The sequence below is a fragment of the Pleurodeles waltl genome, chromosome 10 (genome assembly GCF_031143425.1).
Source record: "Pleurodeles waltl isolate 20211129_DDA chromosome 10, aPleWal1.hap1.20221129, whole genome shotgun sequence".
Taxonomy (NCBI): domain Eukaryota; kingdom Metazoa; phylum Chordata; class Amphibia; order Caudata; family Salamandridae; genus Pleurodeles; species Pleurodeles waltl.
This window is the reverse complement of record NC_090449.1, coordinates 194,795,097-194,820,112: the sequence shown is the minus strand read 5'-3', so window position 1 is coordinate 194,820,112 and position 25,016 is coordinate 194,795,097.

The window sequence follows — 25,016 nt, the reverse complement described above, 5'->3', positions numbered from 1 at the left end:
GTATGTCTGGCATGTTTAGGTGATATGTAGTTGGTAATGGCAACACTTGGATGGCATTTGATATTGGTGCTGCCCGAAGGCTTCTACACCATGACAAATGTGAAGCTGTGCCTGTATGTGACTTTCTTTACGTTGACATGGCCAATGACATTCACATAACTGAGCTGTTCCTTGTTATGTGTTATGTGTATGGGATCTGTATTTAGTTGTCAACCTGTGGACACTTATAGTGGTTTGGGCCTATCTGTCACATGGTGTGCCAGTCAGGTTGTGCCTGTATTGTGTACATATGGGTGTATGTTTGTGTGATGTGCAATTAATGTGGTGTAGTGTGGGATGTGGCATATGTGTTGTTGTTTGTTCATCTGTGTTCTCCTGTCCATGTGCGTTTAGTGTGGTGTATGTATTGTTTGTCCTACAAGGTTGGTGTGTTGTCAGTGCAATGATTGCTATGGTGGCTTACGTACGAGTAGCCCATTGCCATATTGCCCATCCTGGAACCACTCGTTGATGGTGGAGTACTGGAATATATAGGCATCATGGACACTGTTTGGTTAGGATGTTTGTGAAGAGCCCACAGTGGTCCACAATGGCCTGCACATTTACAGAATGGGTATGTTTGCGGTTCCTGTAGAGGTGTTCCGTTGCAGCAGGTGGCACAAGTTGGACATGGGTACAGTCCATTGCAGCAGGTGGCACAAGTTGGACATGGGTACAGTCCATTGCACCCAGCACATGCGGGAACCCAGCAATTTAGTAGAAACCTTGGTTGATCTCCTGCTACAGTTGCTGTGAGTTGGGGAAGCAGATGTGGTGGGATGTGAGGTGAATATTTGCATCCAGAACCTTTGGAAGGAAGGCCAAGAAAGATGGCTGGGAGATACCATCGACTTGTACACTTGTGCACCAGCTGTCTGGAATGATCCTGACACCAGCAGGTGGAGGACAGCCAGGATTTTGGTCATGGGTGGAGTAAGTGTTAGAGTTTTCACCATTGCCGTGATGTCTGGTGCAATGTGGTGCAGGAGGCGTACAATGGACTCCCGCTTCAGATGGTAGGTTCTGATGACATCTTGTTCCCTGATTACAAGGATGTTTGTGTGCTTTCGAAATATCCTCTCCCGCTTTCAGCGCTGCCTTTGTGGCTTCTGTAATGGGGTTTGCAGTTGCTGTGGTGGTGCTGGTAGGACATGTTGTTGTTGTCATCTATGGAGTGTTCCAAGTTGGAGCATTAACAGATCCATGTCGTCCAGGGGTTGCCAGTGCCCCTTCTGTGTGTTTTTCTTATGTAGTAGTGTGTGGGCCACATTTTAAAGCCTCGTCTGACAAGGAGTTAACATTTGACTCTAATCTGACTTTGTGTCATTTTTTGGGACCATTTCTTTAAAGTGTGCCATTTTTACATCGGGTAGTAAGTATGGCACTGGAGGTCTAGCATCATTTTTCGGATGGGAACGCCTCCCTTGCATATCATAGTCCCTAAACGATGCAAGGTGGGCTGGCTCTCCTAAAAATGGAACAAACTCTAATATTTTGTCACTAGATGGATCTAGCAACAAAATATAAATATAGCACTAGGTTAGCTTTTGCGTCAGGAAAAATGGCGCAAAGACGGCTCTAAGTTTTCTTAAATATGGGCCTTGTTTTTTCTACAATTACTCAAAAAATACTGAACTGATTTACATTAAATAACAATGAGTATATATATATACAAATTTGCTTTTTAATTACTAAAAAAATTACTCAACGGATTTACGCAAAATAAGAACAAGGTCTCTTTCGTGACCAAGAGCTACCTTTCTGTCAAATTTTGTGTAATTACTTCCAGTGGTTCTGGCGCTAGTCCTTTTCCAAATCCCAAAGGAAAAATGCATGGGAGAAAAAGTGTTTCTCTGCCACTGCTTGACAGATCACCCCGAAACTTTCCAGACAGATGCTGAAGTGAGGATTGTATTTTTTTGGAACATTTTGTGAAGATTCATCAAACGGCATATATATATGTTAAAATACAAAGGTTACAGGGACATTATAGGCGCACATTTCAAACATACAAAGCCATAGAAATTCACTTGTTATTGTCTGAGTTATCTGAACTAGTTATAACTAGGGGTGGGTGATGAATTCTTCTCCGTCTGTGGAGTTCTCAGAGTTTTGCCCACTCTTACAAATTCTGCGGAGTTGTGTGCAAGTGAGAAAAATCAAATATTAGACCACCTCCCAGAGAGCTTACTCAGCACAAGCGGTTGTGCAGGTCACTACCGCTCGCATTGAGAAACCTGCTGCTCGTGTTGAGGAAGACGCTGTTCTAGTAGAACATCCACTCAGGTGGCAAAAAGAAGCAGCGCCCTCTTGTGCTATGCATTGTGCTTGTCGCTCAGATTTCACAGCACAGGTCATACTCCAGTGTTAAAAATAAGCAAGAGCAGAGCGACTTACTGCACTCTGCCCCTTGCGGCAGAGTTTTTTCTGCACTTCGCGGAGTTCCGTGTAGCAGAACTCCTTGAACTCCGCCCAGACATATATAATTCATCCCCTATGGTAACTATAACTCATGCCCCCGCCCTCGCCATGCACTACTAATTACCCCAGAAATTACAGCACTCATTTCTTTGATAACATCTTTGATAATATCAAATTAGTAAACACAGTACATTTTTGACAAAAAACTGTGCATGGCGGGTGCCCGGGTCATAGTTACCTTAGGGTTGGATTTATAGTTATTTGAGGTAACTCTAACAGGTGAATTTCTATGGTTTTGTACATTTAAAATGTGAGCCTAACTATAAAGTCTCTGTAATTTTGGTTTGTTAAGTGAAATTCTATGGGTTTTCTAATTCTTTTTCCTAACTATAATGTCCCTGTTATCCTTGTTTTTTTCAGTGAACATATATTTATACCAGTAGATAATTATAGTTATGATATTCTTTCCATAGGCAAAGCATGTTTTGTTTTTCTTTGATGCCGTTTGACAAATCTTCACAAAATTTGTATGGAAAGTTTCCAGGTGATTTGTCAAGTGGGGGCAGAGATAAAAGGGGCTCTCAAAATACATTTTGCTCATGCAATTTTTCATGGGGGATTTTGAACCCAACTACAGCTTGAACCACTGGATGGAATTATTCCAAATTTGGCAGAAAAGTAGCTCTTGGTCCAGAAAGAACCCTTTTTTGTTATTTGGTGTTAATCCGCTCAGTAGTTTTTGAGAAATTAAAGGAAAAGAAAAGAAACATAGATATCTAGGTACATGGGATCCTCCACAGATCCAACAGTCCCTGTGCTGATGTTTGAATCGCTGCCAACCCTTCAGCCAGGAAGTGTTGGCAGCCGTCATTGCACTCAGACTCAGCCAAGTCCCAAAAATAAAGTGAAAAATAAACAAAAGTGTGCAAGGACAAAAAATCCCTGCTCCCCTGGGCCTGGAGACCACAGGGACCAGGGCTAAAATTATTTTTTTCTTTTTTCGGCTGCAGCCACGGTGGATCTGTGAATCCGGAGAAAAATGAAAAAAAAAGAGACAAGCATGTTTTTTTTTTCAGACGCTGGGTGGGCTAGGTCCTGAGTGCATGCATTACTGTAAGAAAAGGGGAGGGGATTCCTGCATCATCCCTCCCCAAGGGCAGTTTGAGATCTGATGACCACCACTTCCCTGTTTTTTGTTGTTAAATTATTAGGAGGGAGGGTTGCACTGCCCCCTCTTTAGACCTTTAAAGGCCTAAATATAAATATATATATATATATATATATATATATATATATATATATATCTTCCAAGCAACTTCCCCCATTGTGTTAGAAAGATGGTACTCAAAGACTTGAGAAGATCAACTGTTCTTTACTTCAGGCAATTCCGGACAAGTTGCTGTTCAGCTGTATTACAGTCTTGATCATGTGACAAGCATTATTTTGCTACAAATATATATCCTCTCTCTTATAAGAAAAATAAAACAATACTATTCAGCTCACTTTGACAGCAAAAAATATATCTTGTTGATTTACTTTGTGCCTTGGGCAATTGGTTAAATGCTCGGGATTAAAAAAATATAGTGATGTAGTTGCTATTCATATCTCTATTAGGCACATGTAAATACAGCTACCAAAAAATAATGCATATTCACAACGCCAAAGGGCAAAGTAAAATCAAACTGTGGTGTTAATTCCACGCCAAATACCATAGAGTCATACAATGCGCAATGATAACAACATTGAATTGTCAATGCCCATTATTTTAGCAAAGAATGACCCTAAAGGGACAAGTGTCGAATTCATTATAATCCTTAGCTGCAACAGGAGCCATATATTGTAGGAGGCTGGCCTGGCTTATAGTGGGTACCTGATGGTACTTACACCTTGTGCCAGGTCCATTTATCCCTTATCAGTAGATTAGTAGTGTTCGAGCAGCTTAGGCTGATAGAGGTAGCTATAGCAGAGCAGTTTAGGCTGAACTAGGAGACATGCAAAGCTCCTACTATCCCACTCATATCATATAGGTGCTATATCATAAGAAACACAATACTCAGGGTTACTAAAAATAAAGGTACTTTATTTTATTGACAATGTGCCAAAAATATCTCAGAGGATATACTCCCTTAGGAGGTAAGTAAAATACACAAAATATACACACAAACCAAAATCAGGTATGTAAAACAGTCAGAAAGTAGTGCAAACACTGTATGGCCCCTAGGCTAGTATAGTGTGTAGAGGGTCGCTGGGAGTTTAAGAAAACACAAAGGGTGTCCAAGATACCCCACCCCAAGACCCTGAGAAGTAGGAGTAAAGTGCTACTACTGCCCCAGAAACACACTAAAGTTGCGATAGAGGATTTTGCAAAGACAACAACAGATTGCAAAGCACTGAAGACGGATTCCTGGACCTGAGGACTTGCAAAGAAAGGGGACCAAGTCCAAGAGTCATGAAAGTGGCAGGGTGGGAGGGGCAGGAGCCCACTAAACCCCGGATGAAGGTGCAAAAGGACTGCCTCTGGATGGAAGAAGCTGAAGATTCTGCAACAACGAAAGGTGCTAGGAACTTCTCCTTTGTGCAAAAGATGTCCCACGGAGTGTTGGAGGATGTAGAGTTGTTTCTTTGGCAAAAGACCGCAAACACGCCTTGCTAACTGCAAAGATCGCAGTGAAAGAAAAAGGGTGCTGTCCGGGCCTAGGAAGGACTGAGATGTTGCCACTTGGGAGAGCAGACAGAGGGGGCCCTCAGCAATGTATAGAGCCCACGCACAAGAAGGCACCACCCGTAGAAGTCCTTGAACATGGGTTCAAGAAGACTGAGCATGATGGTTGTCTCAACACTACAAAAGAGGGTCCCACCAAGCCGGAGGTCAATTCAGAGATTTGAGCAATGCAGGACGGAGTGCTGGGGACCTGGGCTTGGCTGTGCACGAAGGATCCCTTGGAAATGTGCACAGGAGCCCTATCAGCTGCAGTTTATGCAGTGCACAGGATTACTGTCTGGAGAGGGGAGGCAAGGACTTACCTCCTCCAATTTTGGACAGTTGGACCACTGGACAGTCTGGGTCACTTGGGTCCATCACCTGTGTTCCAGGGGACAAGCATGTCAGGATGAAAGTGGTCCCAGAGTACTGGTGACACTGAAGTTTTGGTGCCTGCTGGAGCAGGGGGAAGATTCTGTCAACCCACAGGAGATTTAGTCATGGCTTCCAGTGCAGGATGAAGGCAGGCAGCCCCCAAAGCATGCACCACCAGGAAACAGTTGAGAAAGCTGGCAGGATTAGGCGCTACAATGTCACTGGTAGTCTTCTTGCTACTTTGTTGCAGTTTTGCAGGTGTCCCGGAGCAGCCAGCGGTCGATCCTTGGCAGAAGTCGAAGAGAGCAGTGCAGAGGAACTCCGGTGAATTTTTGCAAGTCGTTATCTGAGGAGAAGCCCACAGGAGAGACTCTAAATAGCCCTCAGAGGAGGATTGGCCACCTAGACAGGTAAGCACCTATCAGGAGGGGTTTCTGACATTACCTGCTGGCACTGGCCACTCAGAGGGCTACAGAGTGCCCTCACACCTCTGGATCCAAGATGGCAGAGGTCTGGGACACACTGGAGAAGCTCTGGGCGCCACCCATGGGGTGGTGATGGACAGGGGAGTGTCACTCCCCTTTCCTGTGTCCAGTTTCATGCCAGAGCAGGGACTTGGGGTTCCCTGAACCGGTGTAGACTGGCTTATGCAAGGTTGGCACCATCTGTGCCCTTCAAAGCATTTCCAGAGGCTGGTGAAGGCTACTCCTCCCCAGCCCTGAACACCTATTTCCAAAGGGAGAGGGTGTAACACACTCTCTCAGATGAAATCCTTTGTTCTGCCTTCCTGGGACTGGGCTGCCCAGACCCCAGGAGGGCAGAACCCTGTCTGTGGGTTGGCAGCAATGGTAGCTGCAGAGAAAACCCCAGAGAGCTGGTTTGGTAGTACCCGGGGTCCATAGAGGAGCCCTGGGGATGCATGGGATTGGCACCCCAATACCAGATTTGGCATGGGGGGACCATTCCATGATCTTAGACATGTTACATGGCCATATTCAGAGTAACCATTGTGAAGCTACATATAGTTATTGACCTATGTAGTGCACACGTGTAATGGTGTCCCCACACTCACAAAGTCTGGGGAAATTACCCTGAACTATGTGGGAGCACCTCTGCTATTGCAAGGATGCCCTCACACTTAGTAACTTTGCACCTAACTTTCACCAAGTGGAGGTTAGAGATATAGGTGACTTATCAGTCACTTAAGTGCAGTGAAAAATGGCTGTGAAATAACGTGTGCGTTATTTTACTCAGGCTGCAGTGGCAGTCCTGTGTAAGATTTGTCTGAGCTCTCTATGGGTGGAAAAAGAAATGCTGCAGCCCATAGGGATCTCCTGGAACCCCAATACCCTGGGTACTTAGGTACCATATACTAGGGAATTATAAGGGTGTTTCAGTGTGCCAATTAGAATTGGCAAAAATGGCCACTAGCCTATAGTGACAATTTTAAAGGCAGATAGAGCATAGGCACTGAGGTTCTGGTTAGCAGAGCCTCAGTGGCACAGTTAGTCACTACACAGGTACACACATTCAGGCCACAAACTATGAGCACTAGTGTCCTGGCTAGCAGGATCACAGTGAGACAGGCAAAATCAAACTTACATACATGTAAAAATAGGGGTAAAATGGCAGGCAAGGTGGTACTTTCCTACGTATATGTTGCTTAAATCATGAAAATTGTGCGATAGATGAATACATACAAAACGGCTATTTGTGTCAGCCTGTGTAATCCATCAGTCACTGGGCCTGTGGCTTTGAGAGCACAAATCATTTTTGCAAGTCTCCTTTATGTTCAGCAACCAATATTCATTGAGTCATCTTCGTGAATACGGTAGAAATATAGTCGCTGTATTACACAAGTTTGCTGAAATAAGTGCCTCTCCATACGCAATCTAAAAATAAAAAAATCCTGCAGATGGAACTGCATATTTTTGTCAAATTTTAATTGAATTATTTTAATTTAATTATTTTAATTTAATTTTTGAGCATGTGAGGATCAGTAGGTCCACTTGAGTCCTCATGGATTTGTGCGGATCCATGGATCCAGACTCCAATTAAAAAACACATACACCCACTCACAGGCCAATACACCTACTCACACACTAACTTACACACCCACATACGCACTCACACACCCATACAGACATTCACACATCCACTTACAGACTCACAAAACCACTCACACACCCACTCACAGATCCACAATGCACTCACACATCCACTCACACTCCCAATTACACACTTGCACAACCTATTACACAGCAAATAACCTCTCACAATCTCACTCACACATACATACAACCACTCACACACCAACTCACAGACCCACAAAACCACTCACACACCCAATTACACACCCATACACACACTCACACACCCATGCAGCCACTCACACACCCACTCACCGACCAACAAAACCACTCACACGCCCACTCACAGCCCCGCACAGCACTCACACACCCACTCTCATACTCACACAACAACATTTACACACAGAACCACTCACAAACCCACTCACATACTCATACAGACACTACCACACCCACTCACAGACTACAAAACCAGTTACACATCAACTCAGAGACTCACATAAAACACACTCACATGCACTCATACACTCACACAACTACTGACATACCACACAACCACTCACAAAACCACTCATACACCCATACAACCATTCACACAACCACTCATAGACATACACAACCACTCACACACTCTTTCAAAGATCTACCCAGCCACTAACATACCCACTCACAAAACCACTCACACACACTCACTTACACACTCACTTACACACACACTCACACAACCACATACACATCCAAATAACCACTCACACACCCACAAAACCACTCAAACTGACACTCACAGACCCACAGTGTCACTCACACAGCCACACACACGCACACACCCAGTCACACACTAAGACACCTACTTACACACCCACACAACCACTCACACACCCACTCACATACCCACTAACACCCACTCACACACTCACACTACCACTTACACACCCACACAATCATCACATACCCACTCACATACCCATTCAGCAGTGACACACGAAGTCTCAGACCCACAAAACCACTCACACAGCCACTCACAGACCCACACAGCCACTCACACACCCTCTCCCACACGCACTCCCACACGCACTCCCAAACCCAAACAGCCAGTCACACAGGCATTCAGAAACACACCACACACTCACACACCCACTTACACCCACACAACTGCTCACACACCCACTCAAATACCCTGGTTACAGGGACAATAAAGTTAGGAAATAGCTTTAAAAAACATAGAAATTGACTGAAAAATAAAGGTTACGGGGACATTATAGGGAGGTTCCGACTTTACACAGAAAAGAACATAGAAATTCGGGGGTTACAGTTATCTCAAGCAACTAGACCTTGTGCCCCAAGGTTACTGTATTACACACCCTCACAATGCACTGCTAACTGTCCCATATTTTAAGTCACTCACTATAACTTTAATGACATAATTGCTAATATCACAGCAACATTTGCAATAAAATTATTGAGAAGAAAACTGTGCATAACTGGGGCATGAGTTAGAGTTACTTTAGAGCACGAGTTATAGTTTCTTGAGATATGTAGAACTATAACTGCTACATTTGTATGGTTTTGTGTGTTTAAAATCTGAACCTAACTATAACGTTCTTGTAACCTTTGGTTTTTTACTGGAAAAATTTATGTATTTTTACTTACCTTATTTATTCTTACCTGTGTGGTAAAGGCATGCTCGTAAAAATTTTATGGTGAAGGCATGCGTGGTAATTGTATGCATTGCAATGTCATACAGCCTTTCTTGGAACATTCAGAGCCTTAACAATAGCTTTATGACCTACAAGATGTAGAGTTATGTGGTTGCAATTAGTTTTATGTCAGCTTCTAGCTAAGACTCTCCTGAATGAAGGTTGACTAGCTAGGAGCCAATCAAAATGCTGCATTTTGGTAGTGCACAGCTCTCTGATTTTAATTCATGTTACAGAATTTCTTTAGCGGTTGATATGTGAGACTGCAAGCTAGGCCACATTTAACTCTTAGGTAGATTTAGGGAAAAACATTTATGCGGATATCCAGTTAAGTGAATTGATGAATTCATAGATTTGTTTGACTTGAGAACGAATTTTAGATCACTTAATCCCATCAATAAAACATATCTGGTGCCATCTTCTTTTTTTAATCATGAGCAATCCAAGTATTTTTGGTAATATTACAATAATGATCAGCATCCCCATTTATACTACAAATTGACCCTTCGTGCCCCACTGGAGGTATTATTATTGGATAGGGGGTGGAATCAGAGTCTATGAGAAGCGCTGAAAAATCAATGCAAGTCTGCTACTGTAGAAAGTACGCTGAGGATTCTGGAAGGGCTAGTCCCTTACATAAACGCATACTTTATGTATGGGACGAGATGTAGTATGTTATATATTCAGCCAGTCCTGGTGTATTAACCAGCAGCACTTTATATGATGATATTTTTAAACTCAAACTTCCGCACTACAAAGAAAACTCCAAGTCTCAGAATACAAAATGTTACTTACTTGCTAACGTTTTAATGATTAACATAGAGCCAGTTAGAAGATTTTGCGTTAAAGCTGACTTTTTTTTAATGTAATAGTACGCTTTTGTCCCAGAGTTGGGAATCTCTAAATTACTAAATAATGTGACAAGGGAATGTGTAACTAAGAATAATAAAGATTACTAGTAAGTAATTGAGCATTTGACATGCTCAGATGTGCAAAATGCTAGCAAACTATCCCTACTCTTTAGGAGCTTTTTTGCACTGGCGAATTCTCTTTCAAATGTAATTGAAAAGACTCCGTTACCTGCTACATACTCTGCAGCAGATATATTTATTGTTCTCAGGCTGCCATGGTAACAAACGCGGAAATATTTCGTATGATTTTCTTGGTTGACATGCAGTTACACGTTGAATATTGCTGATAACACAAGCTCTTTACATTTATCTGACGAATTCAAGATATCACATAACAGAAAACAATCTTAAATTATTTCCATGAGAACAAACTACTCTTAAAAATCGCGAATTTGATTAATGGGAGAACTTTAGATGATTACATGATTTTTGAAACTACGTTAAATGCAAGTTCATGTACAATTTACAAATCACTCTATTAATACTATAACAGGTAGGATCCTACAATCCCTTTATAAAAGTCTGTCTCTACTGTTCTTATTACAGTTGAATTGTACTAAAGACATTACATAGCTGCTCAACCGTAATAAGTTATTATATTTGAGATCCGATGCCACAATGTCTGCAGTTAGAACAGATGAGCATAATTACAGCTGCAAATTAAGCAAAAGGTGAACAGCAGAAAGGATGGCAAAATTTTTTTTTTCAAACTATAGATAACTGGAGGAAATGTAGAATGTCTGCATGTCTCTGCACAATCTGAGCCACAACAGTTTTTAACCCAATTTACATTAAACTGATTCTGATAGTGTTTTATGAAAATTACTGATGTTTGATCCGTCTAATTTCTCAGTAAAAATGAAGGTTTTTTTCTTCTTGTCTCCAATTAACATATAAGAGCAAATACCAAGGATTTAAGCAGTTTATGGGAAGAGTGATGGTGTGACCAAGTATTATAAGGAATAAAATACCATCTGCAGTACATTAAATTGATATTGCAATATTATCTTTCAAATAAGTAACCTCAAAAAGAAGCTCAACCTTTGGCCTTGTCTCTCTCAATGGTCATGGAATTCCTTAGTGGCTCGCAATATCCTTATAATGTATTGCTAGGAATACTGTATAGTGTATTTTGTACATTCACTCAGTAACTGCTTATTTTACCCGAATGCTCATGGCCATGTTTTCACAACTTCAGTTTCATGGTAGTCTGCAATTTGGCACACAGTATCCTAGCTATCAGACAAATCGGGTTTGTGCCATCTTAATGGATGTATTGAATCCTGGGGGAAAATATATCAAGACTTGTGCCAGAACAAAGTCATGTAACTTGCCACAAAGTCTTGATAAAAGTATTTACTTTCAAGTGCAACCCAATGTAAGCTAAATAAAGCTTTGGGTTGGTTTATGCAACCTTGCATCAAGGGGCATCCCATACATGGTATGTGGGCTTGCCTACCCCACCACCCGTGGTTTTAGGTGCAAAGATCCAGTCACTAAACTTGGCAGACAGCCTATTTCGATGCAAAGTTGTCGGATCACCTTTCCAGGAGCCCCCAGTGCAATACTGGACGTTTGGGGCTCTGTTTTTTTTAGCGGATGAACCTGCAAGTCAGGCTGGGTCGCGATTGATGTAAGCTGGCTTGACTCACGATGGTGGGTCGGCCTCTTTATGAAGCTTTTTACCAAAAGTTCTCCAAACTTCTGAATCTTCTTCCAGAAGATCTTTGATGGTCCTTTAGGGGTCCACCTCTTAGCCCAAGGTTCCAGAAGCTCTGAGTTGTTTCTTGAGGGTTAGGACTCCAACTCCCAGTATGCACCTGGTTCAAACTGGTCAGCTCCTACAGGTTTTGATGCAGATGACTCTGGTTAGCTATTTTTCACCTGTAGCAAGCAGGTAGTCCCTTCTTGAACCAGTTGAAGACAGGCAAAGTCAGTTTTGTGGTGAAACCCAAGTGTGCAGCTGGTGCAGTCCTTCTGGGCTCAGTGTCCAGGTGCAGGTCAGGGGTCCAGCAGGAGGTCATTCTTCTGATGTTGTTCCTTGCAGGGTCTGCCAGATTTATCCTTGCTCCTGGGTTGAAATGCAGGGGGCAGCTGTCCAATCACAGGCAGGGCACTACCCTCTTGGATGACCACTTCCTGGGAAGTGTGGCAAAAATCAATCCCAGGGAGCAACATTCCTTAAAAATCCATAATGGCAGAAACTGAATTTTGTAGATCTCCTCCCCCAGGCACTTCCTCTGTGTTCAGCCCAGGCCACTTCACACCTCATCAAGGCTGTCCTTCGAGACTGCCAAAGGCTTGCCAATCAGAGAAGGGCACTAGAGGGCTGGAACTAGTAACTTTTAGGAAGAGTTCTGAAACTCTTTCCCCGAACTAGCTATATTAAATCCAACAATAAGAAATTGTTGCATTTATTATGACATTCAGTTTGAGACCAACCTTGCCATATGTAGCTCCTTTGGAGACTGTATTAATTAAAATAAAGTCTCCCCATTTTTAGCGTAAGGAGCCTATTCACTATAATGAGGGAAAAACAAAGTCAGCTATTTTTCCTCATCAGGGCTTATAAAACATATTTTATAAGGTCCCTGCTTATAGGTACACTGCGCCAACTCTGGGGACACCAACAGCACACCTCAGGGGTGACCTATATGTACAAATAAGGTAGTTTAAGACATTGGAAGAACTTTTAGTTCCAAAGTTGAATTTGCATATAACTTTGCTTTAAAAGCAGCCAGCAAGGCAGGTCTGCCTTGAAAATGACACTGGGCACCTCAGCAGTGCACCTATGGTGGGGTCCCTAAACCTACATGCCCTACCATAGATTAGGGACTTTTGCGTAGGTTGACATTGCCAATTATAATTAGCCTAATTTGCCTACTCATTTTACACAGAGCACAGGCCCTGGGACTGGTTAGCAGTACCCAGGTCACCATCAGAGTCAGGAAAACAACAGCAAAAAGTGAAAATGGGGGCAAACGTTAGGGGGCTTCTGCAATCAGCCCTCTTTTCTCACTCAAGCCCCATCAGCTCACACACCCAGGGGACTCAGGCCAACCCTAGGAGAATCTAACTGGCTTGTCAGGCATGGAAGACAGTGAGGAAAACTGGCTGTCCCTTTGCAGGGCTTACTCTGCCTTACATCCACCTGTCATGGTCACTCTCTCTGGGTAGTGAACCTATCCCAACTTTAAAAGGTCCCATTTTAAACTGTAACTTCCATCTGAGGGGGTCTTCCTCCTCTCTCTCTGCCAACGTGGGTAGTGAGGTGCCCACCTACCCTGTTCCTAACTTTGCTAGGGCTTAGCCAAAGATGTCACCCAACACTTAAGCAACCCACCATGATCAACAAGGTCAGGGGGCCTCCTTTGTTTTTGACCCTGGGGTTTGCCTCCAAGGCCAAGTGCAGTGCTGTCATGAAGACCAGCACCCAGCAGAGGCTACTGACATCTGTCAAAACCCAAAACCACACCCTGAGCTCTCCACTGAGGTGGGTGAGCTGCCTCAGGGGCAACTGTGGGGTTCTGGCCCCCCTCTTGCTATTTAGAGTGGGGGGCTACCACATCCTGTAGCAGACAACCCCGTCAACTCTCCCTTCTGTCAGAGCAGGGGCAATGCCCTGCAGCTGGACAGCTGCCTGACTACTCAGGGCTTCCTTGGGGTCAGGGGAGTCCTCACCAGTGCCAACTCTGGGCTCCCCCACTGGGGCAGTATGCCTTGGGCTAATTGGAACTCTCTTTAAGAGTGGCCTACCCTTCTTTTTCTTTTTCCCTTTTCTTGGGGACCCTTATCTTCTAACTGTGGGGGCTGACTCCCCAGAAATTTGGGCTGGGGTGCCCTGGGCATTCCACCCCATCTAGGGCCAGACACACCTCTGGGAGATCATTACCCAGAATACAATCTAGGTGGATGTCAGCACTGACCACCACCCTAAACCAGTCAAGGACACTCTTCGTCTCTAGGGGCACGATGGCTACAGGTTTGGTAGTGACCACACCTGTGGCTATCCTGACTTTCCTGGACTCCCCTGGGACATACATGTCTAGGGTCACCAACCAGTCACTCACTATACTGTGACTGACACCGGTGTCTCAGGCTAGTGGTAGGGATCCTATTCACGTGAATGGGGTGAAAGCACATACTCCCACACTTGAGGATCACCTGCCTACCATCTAGTCCTGTCTCCCAGCCCAATGCTATGAGGACGTCATCATCTGAGGATTTCTCCTCCATGGCTTCACTGGACAGCCCAGTGATAACCCCCCCTTCTCTGGACAGGCTGCCTATCCTCAGTCAACTGTGCATATGCATCAGGCCCCTGACTATGTCAATAGCCAATGTAGCCTCAGCAGTAGGGCTAGGGGGTTTTGGGTGGGGATCTAGCCTCTTCATGATTGCTCTTCAGCAGAGCAGCAGAGTAGTGCACAGTCCCCTACAGACAGATACATATATAATTCTGATCAAAAGGACTGGGATTTTATTTTTCCTCTGGGGTACTTGATGTCAGCTTTGCTCTATCATGTACTGAGGACTGGCTACTTTTACATGTTGGATATGTATCATCATTTGGCATGGTCTGACAGACATGATTTTATGTCCTTAGTAATTTCTATGAGCAGCTTGGTTAGGGCTTGCATCTCTGTTGTAACTTATACATTTGAAACCAGCCAAGGGACAGATGATGTCATCTGTCACTGCCTCCTGTCAGAATGGTATGCAATGGGCAATTAACAGGTTATTGTAGTGGCAAACATAAGTGGGTTAGGTACTGCCCTAGGCATCCTCTCTGTACATATGTTGGGTAATCACATGATGACACTGGTGTGTTGCACAGACAGTATTGATCTATATGTGTAACTTCTCCATCTTTTACAAAATATCTTGTTGGGAATAGATTGAGTACTACATTGCTGCAAATCTTTAAACTGCTTACACTTTGTAGACATCTTCTACACCAACATCATCTGTTCATACATGGACAGGATGCAACGTGTGGCTTGAGTAAATTGAAGATGTACACATCTTCTACTACTGGCTACATGATAGTTACCGTCTCATTGCCTGGCTTTGTGAGATGATATGACTTTCACACATGTGACATTACACCCTCCACAGAACTTGTGTCATCTCCAAGTGACCTGCCCATGTTATATCTCCAAGTATCTGTGGAGCCTATTTTACTTTCACCATGAGTGTATGATGTTAGTGTGTGAAAACATCACAGTGCTGTTTTTTTTATTAGCCACATGCAACAAATTTGCCTCCTTCTCTGATACATTTTTTGGATGGATTTGTGACATGTTTGGATATATTCTCACATCCCACACATGATTGGCATATTGGAGACCTAGTTGGTAACTTTCTCTTGGTCTGGCATGTGAGTGTCAAGGAGAGGTGTGTATTGGTATGTGGTGTGTGATGCTGTAATACAGACTATACTAGGTTACCTTGTTGACACATGTCAACCATTGTTGGTAATTGCAAACCCTTTCCTACCTAGGCCATACATCCGTATATCAGTCTTCACATGTATATCCAGATTAACTGTAGGCATGTGTCAAGTCAGCAGATTTGTGTGACAAGTGTGTATAGTATGTACATAGAGAGTGGAACACACTCTGCCCACATTCCACCCAGACAATAATTTGGTGGTGCACTGTCCCATTTTATTCCTAAATCCTGACAATGGGCCATATATTTGGAGAATGGTTCTGCACCCATTGCTGCTTCATTTGTCTAGCATCCTGTAACACACTCCAAAGCCAATGTGTGTGCCATATTTGAGGTACAGCACACCATGTGGCAGTGTTGGGCCCAATGGCAGTGCCACGACATAGGCCCATTGATGTACAGTGCAGGCCCTGGCTCTAACATAATGTTACTAGCCCTTTACAGTTAAAGAAGGTCCAATGTTACCAATGGTGTCTCCCCTTGTCACACGTGCACAGTGCTGGCATTGCATTGATCTGCCTGTAATGTGACACGGTTTAGTTCCTACATTACTAAAGTACCATTTGATGGCAGCCCCCTCCTTATGGATGCCCCCCTTGCATACATCCTGCTAGGCTTGGGGTGATGTGGGGAAAGGGCTAGGAGTTTGCACCTTGCCCACTTAACGCCACGTTTTATTTTGTGGAGTGTGGCTCTAAGCCTTTGAGAGCCTCATGCCTGTGAGTTATGTCACCCTGATGTGTGACATGGAGGCGCTAGACCCTCTTACATCACAATATATGTTGCAAACATACTTGTAACTGTTGTGTTTCTTTCGTGCTCACTGAGGCATGAGTAACATTCCAATGGTATATGTAGTGGAGAATAAGTAGACCATGGACATTCTGGTGCAAAGTAATTTATTGGTGGTATTTATCAAGTGATAATATTTGTAAAGTGACTATATGTAAACGTTCTATACAATTTGCAGTCTCTTGCGAACTCCTGCAGCAGTGTTTTGTAACTTCCCCTCAAAATGTGCTGCACCATTGTCATACTCCTTCTCATTAGAGACATCTACCTGTTCATCCCAGGGAACATTGGTCCGTATACATATATTATGCAAAACTTCACATACCAGTATCATCTTACATACCATTGGTGGAGAATACAACAAGCTTCCCTCTGTGAGGGCCAGGCACCTGAACCTTGACTTCAAAAGCTCAAATGTCCCCACCACCATATTTCATGTCCTTCTGTGCCCTTCAATATATGCATGTTCTTCCACCGCTGTGGGGTTGTCAAATGGAGTCATTTCCCATGGATGGATGCCGTAACCCTGGTCAGCTGCAAAGGAATGAGAGAAGATATGTTGGTAATGCTTAATAGTCGTTTGGTATGTACCTTGACAGTTGTTAGTTTTAGGTGGAGTGGTGACTCAGACTTGCTTCTGGTATAGTGTATGTTCCAGTTTTGAGCAATGGTTTCATTGGTCTGTGTCGATAGACATTATAATCTTGGGTTGTGACTCAGGTGATTGTAAAATTCAATTCAAACTGATGGTTCATCCAGTGAAAATATGTGTTGTGTTGTCCATATTTGGGGCAGTGTCCTATTGTTGGTGAAACCTACCACCTCTTTGCACCACAATGATGTCATATGTAGAGACACCATGGTACCCCTATTAAGCCATACTCTGGTCTCCATGTTAACAGTGTGGCACTACGCATGCAGTGTGACAGATAGCGACCCTTTGTGGCAGATGGTGGCTCTGCTAGCCATCCAGTGTGCTAGGGTGTGAATCACACAATTGGAGGATGAGCAAAAGTTGGTGCAGTGGAATCTCCTAAGTTCCTATACATGATTTATCACAGACACTTTCAACTCATGCACAGTGCAGGCATTGGGAGGGGGCACACCATTATTTTACATGGGTCCCTATACAGGGTGCATGAAAGGTCAGGTATATCCTCTATACTCCTACAGAGTCCTACTATGGTATCCATGATCTTTAAAGTATTGCACAAACTCTGCACCATGGTGAGCCGTTTCTTGTATATGGCACGTACATTATGGCGTTAGGAGGCATTAAGGGGTGCATGCATATGAGGTGGAACTGGACTAGGTGTTGAACAACTTCTCATTATTTTGCCCCATGGTCTTTCATGGCAGGTAATGTGGTATTCCCATGTGTGTGATACAATGCAGCAGTTTAGGAATTAGCTAAATTAACCTACCTATAAGTCCCTAGTATATGGTAGGTTTAGGGACCCCAGCATAGGCAGTGCACCCATATGCATGCACCCCTTAGTGCCCCCAAACGCCATAATGTGTGTGCCATATACAAGAAACGGCTCACCATGGTGCAGAGTTTGTGCAACACCTCCATAAACGCACGTACAGACATACAAATACATCCCCACACACAAAAACACCCCCCACCCCTGTCGGAGCACCCACTTACCTGTGTCCAGGGGGTCCTCGGGCAGGAGACAGGACGGGGAGCTGCTGCCAGCAGCAGCATCCACCCTCAGAACACTGCCAGGCTGTATTAATTCTCATAATACAGCTGGCCGCAGTCTACTGGGGTGGCGCTGCTGGTGGCAGTAACGCCACCTTACCGCCATCCGTCGGCATGGCCACAGCTGGATTCCCGCCATCCTTCTGGCGGAAATCTGGCTGTGGTCATAATACGGTGGATGGCTAGTAGCCACAGCAACGGTCTTTTAGCAGCCGTCGCCGTGGCAGTAGGCGGTTTTGACCGCCAATGACATAATGAGGGCCTAACTCTTTAAAAGCAAAGGATTGAATGTCACTATTCTATTTTGATTCTAATAAAAAACCTGAAACATAGAAAATATTTGTTTACATAAGCAAACGATTAATAACACATTTCAGAAAAAACTAAATGAAATGTAATCCCCACTAATATCTCTGTATCTAATATCAATAACGTACCCATATTAAATCCTAGTTCACATAGGTCCATGGTGATTTTTTGTCAGTACTGGTTCTCCCCCAGCTACACCTGTTTTTATCTGGACTGGTGGGAGGAACAGGTAGTCGATAACATCCATCTGTTTGATGACCATGCAGTGCTCTGGGAGAACAGAGGGTTTTGTAAAGGTACTAAACAACAATGAATTAATCCTGTCATTTACCAGCCACATTGGTGCACACTGTCTAGCCTTTCTTGATTTAATGATAGATATCAAGGATGATACTCTTATCACAAGATTACATAGGAAAGAAACAGCAGGGAACAGCCTTGTTCATGCTTACAACCACCACCAAAACAACTGATAGAGAGTATCCCCTACGGGGAACTGCAGTGTGCAAAACATAATTGCAGCACTGTATCTGCATTTGAGGAGGAGAAACAGATCATGATTAAGAGGTTTTTGGAGAGGCTACACACTCTGAGAGAGTCATAAGACAAGGGTAGGGAATCAAGAAAGAGGACACACTGAACATGAATACCAAAGAGGAAAACAATACCATTAGCTGAATTACTACTCTTAGTAAACAGATTTAATAAAAAAAAAACGTTGACACATCTTAAGAACAGATGAAGTGATGGCCAAACATTTAACGGTACAACCCAGAATAACTTTTAGAAAGTGCAGCTTTTTGAAAGAAATGCTATGCAAGAATATGATCCTGACAAGGGAACCACACCTAGACAATTTACCAGTAGGCTTCTATAGATGCTCCAAATGTAAGGCATGTAAATACAGTACAAATACTTAACAGTTAACATTAGCAAGAATAGATAAACCCCTTCATGATATGTAAACATCTGAAGTGCAACTCTGATTACTGCATTTACACCCACAGTTACAGCTGTAACAAATATTATATAGGAAGTACAACCCACAAAGCGAAGAAGAGAGTGTTGGAGCACATTAGGGCAATCATGAACATTGATAGACAATATCCTTTGGCCAGACATTTTAAGAAAGAACATAAAAAAGATATTAATCAGCTATAACTGATGGTCATGGAAAGGATGGTGCCCAACCCCAGAGAAGGTGACATGGTCATGAGTTTAAGACGTCTTGAATAAAAATGTATTATTACCTATAATACTATTAGTCTTGTGAGCTTAAACTCTGATGAGTAGTTGGCAGTGCACTTGGATAGTAATGTGGTAGGAGTGGGGATGGGTGTGGTCTCTCAGGAATCCTCTATTTTGTATGCAAATTTGCTGGATTAAGTAATTCGTTTTATGTTTTTTAGAATGTGGTTTTAATCAATTTTCTTTTTTCACGCAGATGCTGTTGTTGCATGTAGGTTTTGATGAAGAGAAAGCTATGTTGAATTTTCCTATATGGGAATATAGACACACTAAAGACTAAGATGTAAAGGGTTGTGCAGAAATATTGGGGTGAATTAGAGAAAGGAACAACTGTACTAACAATATGTTGTCCTTGGTCTAGCCCAATTGGGCATGATTTATGATGTGAATATCTATGATGAAATACATATTTGGGTATTTTGTTGGTCGTAGGATATTGACAATAAATTATACAATATTAATTGTGACATTGAAATAATGTAACTATCTGGATCACTGTTTATGATATTATAGCTGACATAAACATGCTTAGTTATTGTCAACGTAAATATGATACTAAAGTGTAAGGGTTGTCAGTATTAGTGGTGGAATAGTCAGTGTTGCCATGTTAACAACATGTTGTCCCTGCCCTGGCCTACTTGGGCATGATTTATGAAGTGGGTATCTCTGAAGAAATACCTATTTGGGTATTGTTTTAGTTGGTTGTAGGATATCTACAATGTGTTACACAATTTAATTGGAGCATTTATATGATGAAACTATTTGAATTGTTGTTTATTATATTACAGCTGATATAAAGATGCTTAGTTAAGATAGTCCAGGGTGGCGACTAAAATAGGATACCAAATTGTATTGGTTGTCAGTATCTGTGGTGGAATAGTTCATCATTGTTTTATTATACACAATCACTTAAAATACATGTATGTAAAAGGTAGGGTGTAAGTTGACCGGTGAACATTGGGAGCAATCCCCTAAAATCATTGGATTCTTGCTTGAGCTAAAATAAAACATGAAGCACTGCACAACAAGCTGGTTGATGTGTTCTTTTTACTTGGAATGCTTTATTTCTGGATGTGAGGTGGGCATTTCCATGCTCGCCTCAGCGAACCGTCATTCAACTTGGCTGAGGGATTTGTGGAAAACAGATTGCGGGATTCATATATATATATATATATATATATATATATATATATATATATAGATATCCACTGAAAAACACTGAAAAATGTAGGGGTTACAGGGATGTTATAGTTAGACTCACATTTCACTCCTACAAAACCAGTGGATTCAGCAGTTATAGTTACCTGAGCTAACCAAACTTACAACCCCACAATGTTCTGCTTATGATCTCACATATTACATTACTCATAACATGGTCTGTGACATCATTCATGACATCACTGATGACATCCCAAATGATATCACTAATGACATCACTGTTGATATCCAGTGAGTGAGAGGCTTTTCTGAAAGTTTTCGAGTGTTAAGCATATATATGAAGGTACTGAAAATTTTAAAATAGTACACTTTCTTACTAACATATAATATGTGAGTGACCACGTGTATCCATGTGTGAGTGGGTGTCTGAGTAAGTGTATTAATGTGTGAGTGGGTGTCTGAATTTCTTTAGGGTGCATAAGTAGGTTTGTGAGTAGCTGTGTGGGTGAGTGAGTGGCTGTGTGAGTGAATATATTGGTGAGTGAGTGGGTCAGTGGCTGTATTAGGGAGTGAGTAGCTGTGTGAGTGACTGTATTGGTGGGCCAGTGGGCGTGTAAGTAACTGTATGGGTGGCTTAGTTGGTGTCTGAATAGCTGTATGTGTGAATAACTGCCTGTGTAAGTGACTGTATGGGTGTGTGAGTGGCTGTTTAAGTGATTTGCTGGGTGAGTGGCTGTACTCTAGAGTAAGTGTTTGTGTTAATGGATGTATGGGTGAGTGACCAGATGTCTGAATGCTTGTATGGATGCATGAATGGGTATGTAAGTGGTGGTAAGCAGCTGTATTGAGAGGCTGTATGGGTGAGCGTGTGGCTTTGAGAGTGGTTGTAGGGATGAGTGACTGGTGTACCACCCAACCCTGAGACAGAGAGAGAGAGAAAGAGAGAAAGAGAGAGAGAGAGAGAGAGAGAGAGAGAGAGAGAGAGAGAGAGAGAGAGAGAGAGAGAGAGAGAAAGTGAGGGACTGAGAGAGAGAGTGATCTATGCTTTGATGGATGATATACTTACAAATAGCGATTTTGGACAAATTGAAAAAAAAAATGTTTTTGTCAATTAAAAAGAGTGAGATCACCTTTTAGTATGTCACTTAAATATGTATAATTGAAAAGAAACCAAAGCAGGAAATGATCCCAGACTCACAACTTAGTGAACTTACGCAAGGTAAAAAAGGGTATTTTAGGTCAGGTGACTTGGGGGCTTGGTTGCAGAGCCTGTCTGCAGGCCAGGCCCTGCAGCCAATACCCGCAGCGCATGGCTGAAGGCAGTGCAGGGTCGGGGTGAGGTGAGGTGACTAATGGAAGTTGGTCACAGGCCTTAGCTGCAGGTGAGGCCCTGTGGCCAAATCTCACTGTGCAAAGCCACAAGGCTTGACTGCAGACCAGGCCCTCCAGCCAACTTCCGCCATGCACGGCCAAAGGGTGTCCGTGGCACAGGCTTGAGTGCCTAGGGGGGCTTGGCCACATGGCCTGGCTGCAAGGACATTTTTTTTATTTTTTTTTGCTGTAAAGTGGTGTTCTGCACCTGGGGAGCTGATTGGCCTACAAGTAAGGCCAATCTGTCCCCAGGGAGGGCCAAAAATGGTCAAAGTTTATTGAAAATTATGGGGAGCGGCCCTTGTTTGAGTAGGCGCTTCCTGATACAAAAATAAATCCCTGGTGTCCAGTGGAATAGATACCTGCTTGGGGATCACCCTACTTGGACGATCCCAAGTGTGGATCCACTTGGGAAAAGTACCATTGAAAAGGGGAGATCTTCCCCTTTCCAACGTTGCCTCTGTTGTGCACTTTGGTGCTCGGGAGCTGAGATAGCCCTGCCAGCACTAATGTAGTGAGAGTGAAATGAGCCGATCTGCTCTTTTTAAATTCACTTTCAATATAATTACGTCTGTGAGCCGATCTTCAATGCACTGAAAACAAACAAATGCCTCGGAGGCAGGGAAAGCTCTTCCCCTGCTGCTGAGGCTAATAAATAAAAAAAAGGAAATCCCTCTGCTGTAAACCGATTTCCAGAGCATGTGCAGAGGACCAAACAGTTACGTCCTTGGCATACGTCCACTCTGGCTGAGTACGGACCTTTCCTTTCTCAGCACACAAGTGTTTGATTTAGGGTTGGCTTGTGCTTCACCCCAACCCCAACAGCTGTGCCGGTAGTGGAATTGTCCTATTCACTTCTCCATCACCATTTATTGCCTGCGACTAGTGCATTCCAGGTGCAGCTAATAGACACCGGGCAAGTCTTAGGGGTATGTGTGCTACAAATATTGATAAGAAGTCAACAAAAGGCTTATTGAATCACAAGTCTCTCGTGGGGCCAGTCCTGCGAGGAGAATGCACGACTAGGAAATACGGAGATAAATATACTGTACAGAATTGTGCAGGCAGTGAAAAGATCTTAACTGTGCTAATATTGACAAAACCAAACTGTGTTGAGTAACCTTGAAAGTGACAGAAAAGTGTTGATCAGTGAAAAAACAGAACTGTTGTACACTTTGTCCATTGTTCACATTTACATAACAGAGCACTGGAGCATCTGCTTATAGACGCATTCGGCAACCATGCAAGGCCTACGGCAGGAGTACCTTGGGGTACTTGCAATTGTTCCATGTACTTAGACTATCTTGTGATATTATAAGGAAAGCAACAGCATACAGAAAACTAAATATTGCATTATGCTTTATTCTTGAGGTCTATGCCGTGATACCAAGCCATTCTCACTGGGCTCAATCCTGAATCATGCACAGGTGTAGGAAAGTACCATCTTGCCTGGCATGTTACCCCCCTAATGTTTATTTATATGTATGTTTGTTTTTGCATGTGTCACAGGGATCCTACTAGCCAGGACCCCAGTGCTCATAAAGTGTGCCCTATGTGTTCCCTGTGTGGGGCCTAACTGTATCACTGAGGCTCTGCTAACCAGAACCTCAGTATTTATGCTCTCTCTGCTTTTAAAATTGTCACTGCAGGCTAGTGACTAATTTTACCAATTCTGGTTGGCACACTGGAGCACCCCTATAATTCCCTAGTATATGGTACCTAGGTACCCAGGGTATTGGCGTCCCAGGAGATCCCTATGGGCTGCAACATTTCTTTTGCCACCCATTGGGAGCTCAGACAATTCTTACAGAGGACTGCCACTGCAGCCTGAGTGAAATAACGTCCATGTTATTTCACAGCCATTTTACACTGCACTTAAGTAACTTATAAGTCACCTATATGTCTAACCCTCACTTAGTGAAGGTTAGGTGCAAAGTTACTAAGTGTGAGTACACCCTGGCACTAGCCAAGGTGACCCACATTGTTCAGGGCAATTTCCCCGGACTTTGTGAGTGCGGAGACACCATTACACGTGTGAACTACATATAGGTCAATACCTGTGTATAGCTTCACAATGGTAACTCCGAACATGGCCACGTAACATGTCTAGGATTATGGAATTGTCACCCCAATACCATTCTGGTATTGGGGTGACAATTCCATGCATCTCCGAGGCTCCAGCATGGACCCCGGGTACTGCCAAACTAGCTCTCTGGGGTTTTCTCTGCAGCTACTGCTGCAGCCAACCCTCAGACAGGTTTCTGCCCCCCTGGGGCCTGGGCGGCCCAGCCCCAGGAAGGCAGAACAAAGGATTTCCTCTGAGAGAGGGTGTTATACCCTCTCCCTTTGGAAATAGGTGTTAAGGGCCTGAGAGGAGTAGCCTCTCCTGGCCTCTGGAAATGCTTTGAAGGACACAGATGGTGCCCTTCTTGCATAAACCAGTCTACACCGGTTCAGGGAGCCCCCAGCCCCTGCTCTAGCGTGAAACTGGACAAACGAAAGGGGAGTGACCACTCCCCTGTCCGTCACCACCCCAGGGGTGGTGCCAGAGCTCCTCCAGTATGTCCCAGACCCCTGCCATCTTGAATGCAGAGGTGTGAGGGCACAATGGAGACCTCTGAGTGGCCACTGCCAGCAGGTGACGTCAGAGACCCCTCCTGATAGGATCTTACCTGTTAGGTAGGCAATCCTCCTATGTGGCCTAGTTAGGGTCTCTCCTGTGGGTTTCTCGCCAGATAACGA